Source organism: Rhopalosiphum maidis, chromosome 4, assembly GCF_003676215.2.
Source record: "Rhopalosiphum maidis isolate BTI-1 chromosome 4, ASM367621v3, whole genome shotgun sequence".
NCBI lineage: Eukaryota > Metazoa > Arthropoda > Insecta > Hemiptera > Aphididae > Rhopalosiphum > Rhopalosiphum maidis.
Genome location: NC_040880.1, coordinates 53,047,887 through 53,067,228, shown reverse-complemented (window position 1 = coordinate 53,067,228; position 19,342 = coordinate 53,047,887). Strand labels below are relative to the sequence as shown.

The following is a 19,342-nucleotide window of genomic DNA, read 5'->3' as shown; positions in this document are numbered from 1 at the left end:
TTTAATTTGTGTTTGTATTTTTTTCCCTTATACATAGGTATGTATAAACATATAAAGTCAATAGTTATGTTAACATTGTTAAATTAATAAAAAATATAAAATTGTTTAAGCACTGTAATTTCATTAAATAGAACGTACAACTTTTTTAATTATGCATACTTTATGGGCACATATTAAAAATTATTATATAAGCACTTCAATTTTACCTAGGTATAATTTATTGTTTTTTGAAGAAGTAATAATTTTCAGTTTAAACTATTATCTCAATCCTACGATAATCGGAATTTAAAAGTTATGTAATATGGGTTGAGTTCTTGTTGTAATTTTAATCCAACGGAGAAGTGCTTCAACTACACGAGTACCTACTACGAGTAAAATATTTTAAGAGCGGGAATACAATTTATTATTAATATTCTGATAAAATAAAAATTACATATTAATTTTTTTTAATAAAAAAGGTAATAATAATAAAAAGTCTAAAATTCTTAATACTATATATATATAATTAAATAACAATTGATTATTCTATGTAGAAGACAATATTAATAAGTGCATTTAACGCATAATATATTATGTGATGATCATATACTGATGATTTTTCAATATTATTCTTTTGATATTTACAATAAAAAAATGTTTTCAGGTGTTACCCACTATCGAGAACAACGTTACAGACGCATAATATTATTATATGCGCGCGTCATTTATTGTGGCGTTCAATATGACTATGACTGTCGGAGTTGTTCAATACCGTCCGACATAACATGAACGAACAGGTAAGACGTTTATTTTTGGTTCGCCGTTTTTATAGCAGCAGTGGAGATATTCCTCTCCCTATATAGACTTCCCCGGGGGACTTGTATTAATCTTAAACCGGAGGACATCTATTAATTCTATCGCTCGTTTTTTTCTCTCTCCATTTTATACATGCGTTCTTCTCAACCCTTCTCCACGCGTCACCTGTAAATATAGATGACACCACACCAATCCTTTCACCACATGTCTCCTTAGTATGGGTGCGTATACGCTTGCACAGTAATATTCACCACTATATAAACCAGTTAAGCATACCGAGCGGAATTCGACCCCGAACACACAACAGTTGGCATGGATTTCGAATTTAAACGGCGGAAGTAGTGTTTTATTTTCGTATACGCGTGAGTACCTAATGGCCAGGGGAAAACAAATTAAGAAAAAAAAAATGGTTTTGGTTTTTTATACCCAAAACAACGCCCTATTTCCCTTGTTGTACACCTCTCAGTAGTTGGTTCCTAACTAAAGTTGTGAAAAAAGTAAATAAAAACTCGTTTCATAAACTAACTAATGTGGTATAACGTATATAATAAACATATATACTTATATATTGCTTATTATACACTGATGATGATGGTATTTACTGCTACTACACCCCTTTCGTTCATTCATAATCCCACGTTGACAGATTCCGTTACCCACGAAATTATTACGATACGACTTAACATGCGCATGTGCCTTTTGCCACAGTCGTTGGATAATATATTTTTAAGTTTTAACGCAATAACCGATTATAAAACTATTTAAGACTGTTAGTGTGTTAAATTAATTTTAAATTATTATGCAGATGATATTAATAATATAATATTTTGAAACATGAAACTATATAATACGATATGTGTATGGTACTATAGTCTATAATATATATATATATATATATATATATATATATATATATATATATATATATAAGTAAGTCCTATTAAATTTACATCCACATAAAATATAGAAGTGGAAAAAACATAAAACTTCTGTATTTGATATGTTTTAAGTCCAATGGTCATTATTCATTGTCGTTATGTTATATATAGTATCTAAGATAGAAGTACTCCAAGATTAAAACTCTTAAGTAATTTTTTATACATACGCTGTACATTGATGCGGGGTAATAAACAAGCGTGTAATATAAGTAGAAAAATATCAATGAAAGTACACTATGAAATTATTCATATTCTTTTTGTCCATGCCAAATATTCCCTAGTCGTCTTTATAGCTTACAGTTATTTCTGTCGCAGAGGTCAATCTACATTACTGCCAAGACAAAAAGACGCAATATGCGGTCCCTTTAACAATAAACTGTTATTAAAATTATTTTAAAGCGATTTATAGCTATGATAATAATATATATAAGTGTACATGATTGTTTCAAAATCAATAAAAAGTTTATTTTAGTTAACATTTACGTATTTTTATTGCGTAACACGTAATTCATAAATATTATAGTATAATATATTCATTATTAAGTACATTTTATTAGGTACTTGTGTTGTCCATGCACAACATCACTATAGATTTCCAATTAATTTTACAATTTTAGTGAGAAGAACGAATTGACATAATAGTATTGTCTTTTAAGCTCGAATCAATATATTTCTATTATATAGATATATTTTATTTAAACCATAAGTAATTGACATAATAATTCAGTTATTTTGCCAAGCCTATAGTTTTGTTTATTTTATACGTATTTTAAATAATAACATAAATTGTATTTTGATCGTTGTCATAAAGCACTTATTATATATAAAAATAATTTAAAATATATTTGCTTCATTTCGTCTATCTATAAATATAGTCAAGTTTAAATTAATATTGAATAACCTCGCTTTCGCTGCAGACTTTCATCATTACAATATAATGTATTAGGTATTTTTTGGATTGTTTCTCTCTCGATTCATGGATAGCGTTTTTAGTCTCAGATCTCAAGCTCGTGATTTGATAAATAGGTAGCTAGGTTTACCGTTGAGCTATGCATCTTGCATTGTCACTTATCAATATAACTTGGCTTCACACAAGCAATTGTAGATCACGCCGCCGAGTTTTAAACATCGCAACCATCCACGCCGAGAAAAGCGACGACGACGAAGTGATTAATGATTTATCAGCCGTTCGCTTTTCACGTCTAAACCCTTTTCTCTATGGGTCGTTATTTGTTATACGTATATTCCGCGCGTTCGAGTTGTTAACTGATCGTAATTGACAAGCGGATGTTCGTTAAAGGTCGGTGTAGGTGCCTCTTACAGTACAAAAACGATAAAGGTTTTCTTTTCTTTTTCGTTCTTCCTTGCTGCCAGGTGGTTAGCACCACTGGCAACCTACGTTGCACTAAACAAAAAAAAAAATGCGTAAATACATAAAATTTGTTTTTCGTGGGATTTTCTATCAACTGTAAATCATATAATAACTGCAGCTTCCGACGCGTCGCAGAATAAAAGTTTCAGGCGGAGTACAACTATAGCGTGCAGTAGACGTGTGTCGAATTCGACCCTTTTTTCAGACCCCTCGTTGCCAGACGATGAAACTTTTGCCCTTCGGGTGACAATTACGTTTGAATTATCATTCCCTCGGTGCGGCCGGTGCATCTTACGTTACAATACGGTCGCGTAACCGGGAATTCAGTTACCAATTATATCTATTACGATTGTCATTCGTTCGTCCCCGCGGCGTGTAAAAATACGAGTTCAATAGCTTGTTAAACAATTCGGCCGAGGGGATCGAATAATAATTTTTTTTTCTCGAAAAAACTCGATTCTCCGTTTCTCACGTTCACGTACCACTGAAACAATATAAAATTAGTTTTTATGTCCGTGTCGCAAAATATACATTGAGCGTAAAATTTCTTTTTGTGCTATTTCATCACCGGCGCGTAGACACAGTGATTATTGCGATATATTGCGCTTACTGCAGAGCTACTATTACAATATTTTTGTACACACTGCACACAGGTCGCAGGTGTGAGGTGCTGCAACGTAGTGAAGGCGGCTGGAGAGTTGTATACTGATATAAATATATATATTATTAATGTATACTGTGCTCCCAACGTTTTAGAGAGTGAACCACTTTGGCGAGAAAAAAATCCATGCCTCGGGTGTTTAAATCATATCATCATAATGCCACTACTATTATTTTATATTACATATTTATACTCTATTGATCGAGAAACTGGTCGGTGGCTCTGTTGTCAGTACACTAGCAGCATGTTCTCATTTCCTACACCTAAATCTGATACTGTCATGTACAAATATAACAAAAATTATTGACACGTTCAAATTTTGTAGTATAGATTTAGTATGGTAGTATCTAACATAGTTCGAAAATCTATTACTTTGCAATACATATTTACAAACTATAGGTACAAGCAATTTCACTCGTCAATTGTCATTTTTTGTTTTGCCTCGTCCGGTATAATATATATTAACTATTAATGTGGGTCGAAACGTAAATAACATGATTTGTATATGAATGTAGTTAATATATCAGGCTCAACAATAATAGTGGTCGTCAATTTTTAATGCGCATACTTAAGTTTACTGCTGACCATAATATAATATTATATAGTTTGTATTATTTGTTTATATAAGTATAGATTTAGGTATTCCAACACGTAATATAATATAATATACATATACATCCTCACCGTTTCAATCGTTATTAATAAAATTGCTTTCTCTTCTATATATAAGTGTGTGGTGGCGCACAATGCATAATGAATATTTTTTGCGTCGCTTCGAGATGGGTCCGACCATTCATCTTGATCAACTCGTTTTGTTCCCCGGATTTCTCGGAGGCACGTCGAATTCCAAACATTTAACGCTTCCGGTGTGTGTGTGAGTGTTGTATAGTATTATACAGAAGTCTCCTCGAAACTTTTCCTCTTCTTAACCTTATTATTATTATTGTTTACTGCTGTACACACAAAAACATACAATATTGTAAAACTATGAAGACGCCGTCATGATTGTATTCGTTTTTGTACAAAACTATGACTTCCTCCAAAAACAGCTTTCTCGTGTAATTAAAAGGGTTTGCGTATGTAAAAATATTTACTTAAGGAAAAACTACTGCACCGGGAACGACGTCTGACAAGACCCTACATTAATACTTAAGAACTTTTAGTTTGGAAAACTATGTATTACAATCTATAATGGTGCTGCGTAGAAATGTCGACATCGACATTTAAGGAAAGCTTTTATTAACATATATTTAAATATAAGCAAAAAATCCAAATAGTTACCGCATGAAGGTAGAATTCTTTAATATTTTAGTATCATACATTTGACTTACTTTACTTACCTAATAAATTGCATTAAAACATACAACTATAAAACACATAAAACAATTAATAATTAAACATATTCTAAAAAAATATTATATGTTTAAATTGTATTGAATATATTTAATAAAATTATTTTATGATTTTCTAATTGTACATATAATTTTTATTAGTAAACTTTAGAAATTAATTAAAATATAAATTATTTTAATATAGGTAACCAATATATTATTACATTTTGTAAAGTAGTAATACTCATCAACTTTTTTTCAGGGGACTTAGAAATAATTTTAAAGATGTAAGCCCCCGTAGTATGCTTCCTAATCGATTTCAACTTACAGAAAGACCGACTTTTGGTGGCGAAATTGATATTTATTTTGTAGTAAAGCAAGGTATACTAAGTACGCGGGCTAACCAGAAACGAAATAATAATATCTGTAGATTGTAATAGCGCTTTTTATATTATACAGTCCACGCAGTGCATAGGTATAATATTATTATATGTACCACTACCGTTGTACGATGGAAAATAGATATGTTCAACATCTGCAAAAATCGATATCTACCAGAAAACAGGCAGCCGACAATAGTGATTGGATGGAAACGGTCCGGAATTGCGGTCATGAAATTTGTATTAGTTTTATAACGCTCGCACGCGGACTTCGGGTGAGCGTAAAAAAACAAGAAGAGAAAAATAGAAAACACCACCGATACACACAGCTCATGGTGGCAATGATCATATTTATATGGTTATTTAAAGGTTTTCTTCTTTTCAAGGGCCGAATCCCTGTGGGACAATAAATTCAAGCCGGCCGAGCAAACAGGCTACCGTCGTATTTCTACTATTTTTCAATTTTTTTCTACTCTCTCTTTCGCTGGTTTTTTTACGTGCGTCTGTCTCTTCCTTGCCCATTACATTTTAAAGATATAGTTGTATAGTGGTATACTGTGTGTTCGGCTCTTGCCGTTGTTTATGGTCCATACAATCTATCGGCTCTAAATCGTGGTTACCCCGTGTGGGTTTTCTTTATTTATTATTTTTTCTTTCTTTCTCTCTTTATATAAGTGTCCATAAAATTTTACGCCGGCCAATATAGTTTTACGATGATTTTACATTATCAAAGTTACAAGCCAAGTTTATGTAAAGAACGCGACTTGTACGTAAATTGCCTTACAACCGAACCAATGAATCATGACGTAAAACCAGCAGTACTGCTGCTTGTTATACCACTATATGTTTATAACACACATAGGTATACATATAGATACGTATACACGTCCAAGTTTCTATAAATGTATATATATATATATATTATACATGCTTTCTATTCAGTATCGTATAATAAATAAACGGCTGCATTAAAATATAGCGAATAAAGTTCAATTATGTGAACCGTACAAACCTTTTTGAGTGAATAATAAAATAAAAGTAAAAATAGAGAGTTAAGATAGTTTGATATCTTAGTTATATAATATAAAAATATGTGATAATTATAAAATAATAATTGTATCTTGTATTCAACAAATAAAATCGCATAAAATATTTTATTAGTTTATATTGTTTATAATATGTAAAATATACATACATAAAAACTTTCTTAATGTCATCTGAACGTAATGTCAATATTTTAATAATCACACAGTTTTGCAAAAAACTGCAAATAATCCCATGTAGTGCATATTATACTTACATACAATTCCATATGTATACTACTACATGGACGATGTATCTAATAGTGTACTGAACGAAATGTAATCTGATATTTTGTTTTGTCGACTGTATAACTCAATTGTGAGACTACCGTTCCGACTGAGAAGAATTGTAAATTAAATCAAAAACTTGTCGAATTGAAAGTTCTCAATCAGAGTTTATTATAAATCAGTTATATGCCATGTATGTTTGCAGTAAAAACTTTTTTTTGAAACCAGTGAAAATTAAACCAAATTCAATTTTAAAATAAATATTAAGATTTTTTTACAAAGTTTTAACATATTTTAAGAAACAACAAAATATATTAAATATTTTATTTTTTCCATTATCTAATAATAGATTTTGTGTTATTTTTAAATTTCAAACCAATATAGTGGTGGAAAAATTTCTACTCGCGTGTTAAAGGGTATATCTCATAATGTTTACATATTTAATAATAATTATACAAATACGATTACTCTTTAAAATTGTTTCTTTTAATAACGTAATGTTATGCAACACTTGTTCATAGTTGGTTGAATTTGCGCGCGTGAATTTTCCTTTTATTTATTATTATTATTTTTATTTCTACCACAAAACCTTCGTCGAGCACTAGTGTACGCTCGAAAAATCGTGAGTATACATGCGTATACAATAAAATATTATAATATTGTATTCACGCGTATAAAATCGCGTAAAAGAGGATAGGACGATGTATATGTTGGGAGAGTGAGCGAGAACGAGTAAGATCCGCCGCCGCCGCCGCCATCGTCGTAACGAATCATTAACTTAATTTAAAACCTCTGTGGAAATTGTATGTTATTATTATTATTTTTTATTTAAAAACTTAATCCGATCGAGTGGCGGCGTGGGACATACCGCACGCACAAGAGGAGCTTGAGACAGCAGACGCGTTCCGTGGGTAGCGGTGTACGCATAGTAGTGGGATATAAGTATTCAATCAAAATTCTCGGCGGGAGAGTAAAACGCTCTCGCGCGTTTCAATAATGAAAAGGGTCAAAAGAAAATTGGTATTGCCAGTGGCGCGATGAAAAGGGGACAACTCTCCGCCGCCGCCCTAGTATTGTCGTCAGTGGCGGCGGCGGCATCGGTAGTAGCGGTGATCCATCTTGGTGCCCGATATATAATTATTGCCTCCGCTATTTCACCACAACGCCGTTCCTTTTGTGTTCGTTTACGCTGCGCGCGCGTATTTCTGTCGCCGCGCTCAAATATAATGTGCCACCGTCACAGCTTTTCGGTTATAGTGTCTTCCATCAAACAAGTGTCAACGCCTCTTGCCGCCTCGGTGACAGCTATATATATATATATATTTATTATATTATATTATATTATATTATATTATATTATATAGCTCGCAGTAGCTCTTGTTCGGCGCAGCTATATACACTCTGATCCGACTCGGCTCCTTTATTCCTAAAGAACGAAAAAAAAACTCGCACGAGTAGGTATATTATAATATTCAGTAGTTCTAATTGATTTTTGAAAAGGGTGATTTTCCCCTCTCTCCATCACTTAGTTTAGTCGATATAATATATTCTCCTAAGTATGGTTTTTTTTTGCATTGCACCACACGATCTACAGACTGCAATATGTATATAATATACACAATACTAATATTTTTAGGCATATTTACTGAGCATTCGAAACACTAACTGAAATTTTATACACAAGCCGTAAAGGCCCTGTCTTATATATCTATCGCCTGCACCACGTATCACAAAAGTTGGACGATGAACCACATAAAGATAAACAAAGTATACACGCGCAGTGCGTATTATTATGTATTATATCGCATACCTATTCATACTATATTATAGTATTATACGCATATTAGTTAGGCATAAAAGTACGCGGATGAAACATAATCTCGTAAAAAACACAATTCGCAATCGTATTTATGTAGGAAATGCACTTGGGTGGGTAAAGAGGGGGTTGGACATCGACGGATAGAGAGTTTAATTGTATACAGTTTATAATATATTACGCAACATACAAAGTTCCATGCAATATAGGTAATATATATTATGGTTCATGCTCGTTATATAGGCATTTCGGCGTAGCCACAGCGACCACGTCATAGACATAGTACTAGGCATCTCCGGTACATGGACAACACGTGACATTTTACAGTTTTAATATCATAAAGCTCGTTGAGAATGTAGGTAATATAAGTACTGTTGGTACGCGGCGGAGACCTGTCGGTGACCGTCGTGTCAGTGGAAATTAAAAATAGTCCGTAGTGAAGAAGTATACAATACGTATATATACATGCGTATACAAGTATAATATTATATATAAATAGGTATGTGTGTGCAGTGCACTATTTGTACATGCGTATGAATAATTCAATGCAGCCGAGTGTCGTTGCAGGCCAGACGAAAAGGAGGAACGTTGTTTGATAGTAATAATATGTCTAACAACTAACTGGTTTGATGTGAAAAAAACGATGACAAAAGGGGCTTTGGCGTGCACTGTGTGTGCCGCAATAAGGGACGCGCGTGGTGACGTAGACGTATCTGCCCGCCACCACCGCAACAATATCCCGATGACTGGTTCGGTGGTGTACCTGCTATTATACGTACATCATAATTTTTATGCATTCTGTAGGCACAATATGGTGGTGGCTAATATAATATTTTGACGTTAATAATGCTATTATCATTATTATTATTTTTATACGCTGTACGACTCGACGTGTACTTACGCAAATGCTTTTTCTTCTCCATTGTCGTTTAAATGATTGCGAATAATAATGCTTATGACAAAAGAATCGTTGTTGTCGATCCCCAACAACAGCATTTAAAGACGTGTTGCTCCATATCACCGTTATATTTCCTTAGCTACCGAATATGTGCGTTTCGAAATGTATTTTTTTTTTCATTACAACTGCCACCAAGAGAATTCCAAGTGTGCAATAATTAAACAATTATTCTGTATATGGTATACATTATACAATATTTTGGGGTTTAGTGAACGGGAAGGGTTGGCTTTTATTGGATATACAACATTATACGATGCGATACACTATGCATTATTACAATATTATTTCGTGTGCAATTATTATGGAGTGTCGTTAAAACAACAAGATACAATAATTATATCCTCTGACCGAACGAGATACTTTACGGGTTTGCGTATCTCTTATCAATTTAGAATGTATAAAAACTCTATTCTGACGATTTAAAATGACTCACTACATGCAGTAATTCGAGTCAGCTTAAAGCATATTAAACTGGTTTTCGATTTCAATATAATCATACGCGTTTCATCTGTGCAATCGAAGATACTTAAAACAGTAGAGAAAATTAATGAATTAATCAACGACGAGTCGAATATTATAATACAATAAAACGAAATCAGACAATTTTCGTTGTCTTGCACGTTCGTTTTATGAGCAATTGATTTATGTCGTATTTACTATTCCACCGTCAACTAAAGCAAACAGTTTGTGTGAGCATTATATTTTGTTTTCATGTACACACATAAACTTAACGTTGTGAAATTGATTTCCCCATCGTCTTTGTTTGCTATCGCGCGTGTTCATGTCACTGTGCGCACATACAATATCCATTCTATTGCAACTTACGAACGTCTGAGTCCAAGCGCAGGCATTTATACCAGTGTTTAACTTGAAAAAGAAATAGTTATAAAGGTACTCTATTTACATATAACAAATTTGCATTTCTAGTTAATTAACATACCTTAATATAAATGTCAGGAGTTTTGCACTCAGACCTCAACATTGCACCCTATACTATCATAAAGTAATATATGTTTTATAAATTATTATGATTACTTTAAAAGTTTCAACCAAAAACGTGTAAATAGGTACTAGATAGTAGACTTTTGCAGACAATTGGTAATACTGGTATTTTTCTTAAATAGATCAAAAACAAAATATACATTTACATATTTCCATTAAGTTACTTAAAAGTTATTTAAAATATATTATATACATATATATTATTTAAAAGTTTCAAAAATTAATCCTAAATTTTAATCATTACAAAAAACTTTTAAGAACTAAACTGATACTCTAAGGGAATATTATGTTGAACATTTCAACAAAATTGTATTATTTACATAAGTTTAAAATTGTTAACAAATATTATTTATTAATCTTCCTTTATTAATTCTATAAACGAAGGGATATACTTCAATATTTTTTGAAAATTTAGTCGAAGTACTTACTCATTCGACTGCGTCTTTCTTACTTCCCACGATAAACATTATTTATAGCATTATAATTGTAAATCATAAAATCTATCAAAATACCCAATGTAGATTTATCAGCCAGCTACCTTTTTGTGGAATCAAAAGGTTGTGTCATTTTCTGTGAATGGTGAACTATAGGTTGATTTTTATAAAACTAAAGTTAATCACGTTTCTATACTATCATAGGACATAGATAACTTATAAACTATAAAGTTAAAATACATTTTTCTTATTAATTATTTTAGCACTTCATACGTAACATAAGAAATGGCCGGGTAATGGAAATATTTAAGCTTTGAATAATATTTTAAACATATTACTGATATAGTAAAAATTCGTGGAATGAAAAATATAAATAAACCCGTAATAGGAACATACATACATTGAACAGCATCGAGAAAATACAATTTAATAATTTAGATGGAATAACTATGTATTGTTGTACTAAAATCATTTAAGAATTAAAACTTTTCAATAAAAATATGTGTATAAAAATTAATAATCCATGTTTACTATTTTTTTTTTTTAATAAATTTAAATAAAAGATTAATTTTACGCATTATAAATACAACAATAAAATATCTCTTGTATGTATATCTACCTTCTTTAAGCATAGCTTGTGATGAAGATAGGGAGTTAATATTACTTATCAATAATATACAGATTGCTTATGATAACAGGATAAACACGTTTAGTAATTATATACAAATTATACAAGTTAATTGAAATAAAATTTAGATTAGAACAAAATATAGTAATTAACATAAAGCAATAATATTATATAATATTTAAAAATATAAATGATATACATTTTATTCAATATTTACTATAGACCAATTTTAATAATATTTTTGCATATTTAGGTTTTTCGATTATTTTTTTATTTAAATCAAAATTGTTTGAGTTATAAAATTTTGAACCAAGATAATCCACAAATTTTTGACCAAAAGAAGTAATCGTATAATTAATGTTAGCATCATATGCCTTATTTTCCCTAGTTTGCTTAGATTTATCTATATTATAACAATTTTCTATATTTTTTACTGCCCACATAATTATAATATCATAATATGAAAAATACGGTTGGTAGGTACTTATTTTATCTGATTATTATGCGATATTGTCGTGTTTCGTAGTTTATAAATCGGCCGCGTATTTATCAATATTATTAAACACGCGTACAAGAAAGTTACATAATATTGAATGTCATAATATAAGCTTTTATGTAGTACTTAAACACGAACAACTGTAGGAATGTGGGTAGATGAATATTTAAATTGCAAAACGTTGCCGTTAAGCCAATAAAAGAAAACTAGTTATACTATACGAGCACGCCGCACCATCAGCGGTCAATGTTGTGTTCTTTTCCCACAATATATACCCACTTTACATCTCACGTGCACGTGCATTCGCGTATTATTGTAAATTCAACCACATATTTTATAACCACCGAAATCGCACACACGAGACCGCTAAAATGTACATTGTCGACAATTCCCTTCTGTATAAATGTATTATAAATTATAATGTATTATATTATAAGCGTCGATCGATATGGGTTAAAAAATTATGTCAAACACACGACGGACGTCACGTGTACCGCATAGTATATCAGTCGTATTATGTTGTGGTATTGGTGAAATGAATTGGAGCAGAAACCGAAATGTCAATCAAAATCCCCAAAGCAACCCGCGAGACTGTGCGAATCAACCAAAAACCTAAATTTTGATAAGTATTCTATGAAATTTTATAAAAAATATGTCACTATATCGTATTATATATATTATAATAACTAAAAAATAAAAATAATAATAAGCATTAACCATATGAAATATTTTCTAATATTAGTATTGTGGAAATTCGTGTAATTATATATGTTTAGATTCAATTATTCGGTGATGAATAGCTTTTGACTAAAATTGTGTTAGATCACCAGCTAAATCGACTTTTTTTTATATAATTATTGCGTTTTTATACGCACTGTTTGCAAGTATCTTTGTCATAAACATGATTATAAATTTAGAAATATAATCTCTGTTTCTCGCTATTGTGACTCGGCGATGCGTACGCTAACGTGAAACTAAAACTTAAGGCATAAACTTAATAATATTATAATACAATGTTATGTTATAATCTGTTACTAGAATTTAATTTGCTTAATTTACCGTGTATGTGGCGTAATATTTAATATATAGGTACGTACTATACTGCCAACCAGTGAATTGCGAACAATATAATATAATGTATAATATATATAAACGATGAGGCGTTTTTTTTCTGATTCGATAATTTTTCTGTTTTTTCTCTGCTCTACATGTACGCGGACAACAAAGATCCAACGAACCGGAAAAAAGATGACTGCCTAGAAGAATAATAACTGGGGTGTGGGGTAAGGAGGTTAAGGTCTATACAAACAAAGCATACACACACACACATATACATATATTATATGATATAAACAGCCTCAGCCTCGGCACTCGCGTATATGAACGTATTAAAAGCGCATTTAACGTTCATTAATCAGAGCCGTTCTTGTTATCTCTGTGGCAACGGTGAGCGCGTGCTGCAAGTCATCGTATGTACAAAGTAGCGCACCCGCGAGAAAAAAGAGAAACGACGTTATGCGCACACCACTACCCCGCTATATATTATTATACCCCGTATTAGACGTATATTATAGTATATATATTGGTCCATTGCTTTGGCACGCCACTACGATACGCACTGCTTATCAGTACCGATGGTTAATTACTGAAGAAGGGGCCCGAAGGAAACCCGAGTCACAATAACATACCCGTCGTGACATGCCGCTGCTGGACACTCATCAATCACCACTATATGTTTACGATATTATTATATCCTCGTCGACACGCACAAAGCTCCTTCTTCTTGGACATAAGACCCCCGCCTCTCACCATATCTTAGGTATAGTGATAATTGTAAATGCTCTGCACCCATGATATAGCGAGAATCAATACCAATTGTGCATACATGATGCATATATAATATGCAATTATATAGTCGGTGTAGTGTATTATACTCATAATAAAATAGTTTTGATATTATTACGTACCAAATAAATTGTATATACGTGTAAAGGGTATACTATATCATATAATAAATATTTTTAAATGTATTAAACTTTTAAGTGTAAAACAGATCACAGTAGCTCAAAATATTCCCTACAAAATCACTATTATTTTAAGCAGGGGCACTATTGTATGAAAATCGAAAAAAGACACTGTCAGTGTTTTCCCAATGAACAATCGTAAACTACGCTAACATACAAACGATTCTAACATAAAATAGCCCGTCCATTAATTGTCATATTATGCTTCGAATCAATAATAGTTAAACCAATTTTTAATACACCTATATTGAGTGAAATCAAGATAAATGTGATTTTTCATCGACACCAAAACAAGGCTAAATAAAACTCACTCCTCGGAGGTTGTATGTATGCATATAGTAACGGCGGTGAACAACTTAGAAATTCCAAAATGAAATGAACTCGCGGATAATTTGCCATCGACGTAGTCGTCGAGCACAAACGCGAAACTGTAATGTAATTTAAAAGGAAATAGGAGGTCGTTCAAGCGGGACTAATGCGACGAACAACGTATATATATTATATATGTATGATGTATAAAGAAAGAAAAAAACACAACTCAATGTGTTTCCATCGCCCGAACCACCCACGTCTCTGGAAAATAAATAAAAGCGCTCGTCGTGTATTGGGTAAAGGTTTTTTTTTATTAATTCTACGAGAGAAAAAAAATAACATTGCATTTTCGGCACAATGTAATTTTATTTTTTGCAGATGACGAATATATTAATTTGCACCACACACATGTCTCTGCACGTGGTGACACGATAATATTGTTATTAAAGTGCATATATTCTCATTTTGCGTTACGATTATAATGGTACAACACGGTGTTAAATAATATTCGTATAATATAGTTAGACCCGCCCAGCACTGAAGTTTGGCGAACGTGAGTGAAAAAAGAGAGAAAACCGGCTCGTCACAAAAAACATCACCGAAACACAATAAATATGTCAAGCGATGAGATCGGATATAACGTTATCTTGGCGAGCGAGTAAAAATGACTTCATCCATCATTGCTGCAGGTCCCTGCTCGAGATAATTAAACCTCGTGTAACAACGGAAACGTTGTTTCTAAAAAGTCACACGCGCCGTTTTAAACGTTATGATTGATGACAACAAATATTATTATCACCTACGCGAGCACCGTACGACAGCATCTCAGCTGCTACAGCTACTATAGCTGTGTTTATAATGTATACATATATATGTATATATATATTCAGGAGGACCAAGGACCAGAATGCCAGATCTTTATGTATTATTTTATGGTATAGTAGTTGTATATAAGCTTGTTACAGTGCATTGCAATTGCAGAAGTATATTTATAATTATATACTTAACGGGTATAATAAATAGTATGGTATAATTAGTGTAAAATTACATTTTTTTTTATTATTTTTAAAAATGTTAGTAATCAAACCATCCGATCGAGCTATTATATGCAACATATGTACAGCACAAGGTATGATATTAATATACTATAGTACTATACATGCATAAATGTATTTACTATAGGGTGCTTATTTTATTTGTTATAATGTTTTGCTGCGATGTAGGATTTTAAAAACATGTCTGAACGAGCTATTAAGGGTGACGTTGTTGGGGAAAAACGAAAATCGAAATGAGAAAGAAAGAAAAAAAAGCCGTTCAAAAATTTTACAATCCATCATTCTGTTTATTCTTCTGGCTGCCGATTTTTCAGCGTTTCTCTTACTGAATATATATGTATATATAACATATATACCACTACCGTCTCTCATTATTGCCCCGACCCTTACGCTTGCAGATCGGTACCTATATATATATATACACGAATGGTATAAGTTTGGCGTGAAAAGTTTGAAGTATACACGTCGTATAGTCGTCGTATACCCACTGTGAAAGTTTTGCGTCGAACGATAGGGATTTGACATAACCGGCGTTAAGTGTCTGGGTATGGATTTCACATTAATCACCCCCCTTTGGGCGCGTCTCACTGCCCCGTCCGCGTAATGACAGTGCGTCGAACGCGTATATTATATAGATATATAGTTTATATATATTGCTGCAAAAGTGGTAATAGTGAGGAGGTAGTGGCGACGTTGGTAAATACATATATACATATCACGCTTTATCTTGTCCCCGTTCTGCCACCTTTACTATAGTCACTATATATATATATCTCGGCATACCGCCTATTTCTCGACGATGACTATGGTAAAAAATATATATTACATTGTATGCACGGGGATCATCATCAACTTATCCCCTATCCTTCCTACATTCTCAACCTATACATAACGCATATTCTCCGTCGTCTATATATAATAATAATAATAATATAAAAGGCGTAAATACCTTTATATATATATACACTCTAGATCACTCGATCGACAAAGTATAGATATATAGCTTGCATGTACGCAAATAATAACGATAATAATAATAGTGGGCCTTAGGAAAAAAAAACACGTAAATAATAATTATATATATATATATATATCTATGTAGATCACGAGCAGCCATAGAATATAGAATATATAATAACAAAAAGAAGAAGATATAGCGACGTGTGTGTTTTTCAGTGGCAAAGCGCAATGTGTGCTCATAAATAATTATAAATGACAAATCGTTCACGGGCCGTTTAGACAAAGCTGGTTACACGGTAGACAAATCAAAGCGGTTGACGCTACAGAGCTGTACGCATATTTCATATCGAGGAGGAAGGGTCCCAAGGGAGGTCCTAAGTAGCTTACATAAATCAAAATGCCGCTGCTACGATAAAGAAAAGGGTTTGGGCGACCACCAAATGTATATAGGCTCAATAGTATATAATATTATAAGAAAGCAGCGGCAAAATGTCATATACATCGCGCGCGCAATGTGCCACAGTTACAAGTAGGTATCTATTTAAATATCACTGCGCGTATATATTATGTAATAATTCTTTTTATTTTTTTATTCTTTCATCCATCCATATGATCCATATGTGCCTCGCAGCGAGACAAACGTTTCATAAAATAATTTTTCAGACAACCGCAGCGACGCCGTCACCGTGTCACATATACACATCCTACGGATGTTAAAAATTGTGTATACATAAGGTTAAGAAAGATTGTTTTTCTTCTTCCGCGATGTAAGACACCTACGTGAGAATGTCCCAGATACTAAAATACCCCTTTTGGTTTCTGTGTAGATGTTTTTCAAATATCAGATATTATGTCATTTATACCTACTATACATATTATTATTATAATCACAGTATTGGAACGCTATTTAGTTGCGGGAAGGTGGAAGGGCCACGTTCTTGGTGAAAATTCTGAGGACGTTACTCTCTCATAATGTATGTAATTTTTTTTGTCCATCTATACAAACAATATATATATATATATATATTATGTATAATAATTAATATATTACGTTAAATTTCTACGAAAGTGGTCCGGGTCAAATTAATAAAGAATTTGAATATAGTACTACGATCCTTTATTGTGTCAATTCATAACAGCGTTTGGATATGGATATTAAAAACATTATAATACTTATATAATATATATTTATATTAATACTTATATAGTTATATATATAATATAACAGCATTGGATATTAAAATACGCTAGTCTCAAAAATACGTAGGTATCTACCGACTACCGACATAAGCATTCGGGTGAAAATAAAACCCCTTGTTCATCCCATATATCCTATATTGCATTTGATACTTTTCGTGGGCGTATTATCGACGCACATTGCGCGACCAGCCGTCGCCCGCTGAGCACGTATACGTATACATGTGCATATAATAATAATTGGCGATTATATATTATACTATAGCATTGTTGGATAATATTATATATTATGTTATATATTGTATATATTATATATTATACTCGTATACGATAGTACAACGGCAACGACGAGTGCTACGCCGTCGTAATACACGTTATAATCTGCTCACTATATGTATAGAGAGTGATAGAGAGAGAGAGAGAGAGAGAAGAGTCAATTTCACAGACTTCTCGAGGATTAGACTATACACACACATACATACAAAGAGATGTTGCGCGTGTTTTATATATATAATATGTATGTAATACGTGTACACTGTATATAACTCATGTCGTTGCCGTAAAGCCGTCCGCAGAGAGTGTCAATACGATAACGGTGCAATGCTACGTATCAGCTTGTGCGAGTGTGCGTCTCTGTCTGTGTGTGTGTGTGTGTGTGTGTAGTGGTAATGATGACGGCGGGCCCATATTGAAAGATTACGTTGCTGTTCGGTGAAAGCGCGCCACCGAGTCGTCACATATTTAATACGTATAGTCCCTTCGTGAGCGCCCCTTGTACCATCAGTAGCTGCAGCGCGGTACGGTTGCGCGGGGTGAGCTTAGACTTTTATACAAAAGCCTCCGAGGCATTACGCGCGGGGTCTCCTTCATCTGGCCCGTGGCCTGGTGTGTTATTAACACTTCCTCAATGCCGCGCCAACGATTACTTTACAAAAAAAAAGCTTCCCCGTATTATACTTTTTTTTTCTTATTTTCAACACCCTCGAGCCGGCTGAGGTTTATAATATCATCGCTTGTAGTTCATATTTCCGTACCACTAATAATAATATAATGCTGCAGTATTGCGGTCAATTGTACAATATAATATAATATAACAGTATTATTACATTTCATGTCCGACGTAACGTATTTTACGCCGAGACCGAATATTTGTGTCCATCCGTCTAGATCGATTCGATCGTATTTGGTTGGTACGCATTGTACCTGTTGTACGTGTTATGTATATCTAATTTTATGTCATACCCATAATTTATGTAGTATATACCTATGATCTTCGTTGCGTGCACATTTCATTCTGACTGCGCATTTCCGCCGGACAAAACAATCCACGTAAAAACCGTAAATTAAAATATTATTATTATTCGATGAAACAGATTAGTTTCGAGAACTAGACACAACACATACACGTCATATTATAACCACTCCTTCGTGTAGGTTATGTACCGCAAAACAGATATAATATTTTAAAAACATGATGTATTCATATTATGTAATAGTGTGATACTATATCATGTATAGCATATTGTAATATCATCATTATTGGCTGCGGATCTATTTTGTACGACAACGCCATGACGCTCATAATTATTATTCGTTTCAAGACATATTCGTAACAATTTTCAGTGTGATGTCAATCACATCCATACAATATTATAATACCTATATATAGTCAC

The 19,342-nt window shown here is 32.7% G+C and overlaps 1 protein-coding gene across 1 annotated transcript in view; it reads left to right on the top strand.

The window, feature by feature from the left end:
* The window catches only part of LOC113556557 (myb-like protein I), a 156,814-nt gene that overhangs the window by 56,755 nt on the left and 80,717 nt on the right, over nucleotides 1-19,342 (top strand). The window contains exon 2 of the mRNA XM_026961585.1: nucleotides 644-776. The gene's annotated coding sequence lies outside the window, so the exon portion shown is untranslated. The remainder of the gene's footprint in view (nucleotides 1-643; nucleotides 777-19,342) is intronic.